The following is a 532-nucleotide window of genomic DNA, read 5'->3' as shown; positions in this document are numbered from 1 at the left end:
CATTGAATTACCTACACAGAGTATTCAGCATGTATAATTTAAACACCGATACAAGTATAGAGAATTAAAACCCATGCTTAAGTTCATATACTTACACAGCTGTTTACCCAATTGCGGGGTTTCAAGGTCCAGAAATCCTTCCTTTGTAGTACCATGTAGCCCCGCCCTTCGTAGGAAGCTAAATCTTGATTTTTATCCAATGATGGGTTAACTATCCATGTTCTTATTTGTTCCTCTTTAGTCTCTCCCATCTTTATTTCTCTTAATCTTGGATGAATTGAATGTAGTGGGGACGGGGTTGGAGTCTTTTCAAGCTGAGTTAAACCCAGTGAAAAGCTCGGTCTACTTGGACTCGGTGTACAATAGGGTGATCCTTTTGGGAACACCGTTTGCAGTGGTTGCATGATTATGGCTTTGGTTTGGTGCCCCTGTTCAACATTATTCAGAACTTGCTCCAATTCAGGACACTGAACGATAGAGATGTCAAATTCGCTGCAGACCAATGGAACAAGAAATTAGCTAAGAGAACAAG

The sequence above is a fragment of the Arachis duranensis genome, chromosome 4 (genome assembly GCF_000817695.3).
Source record: "Arachis duranensis cultivar V14167 chromosome 4, aradu.V14167.gnm2.J7QH, whole genome shotgun sequence".
NCBI classification, from domain to species: Eukaryota; Viridiplantae; Streptophyta; class Magnoliopsida; order Fabales; family Fabaceae; genus Arachis; species Arachis duranensis.
Note: the sequence above shows the minus strand (reverse complement) of the source record.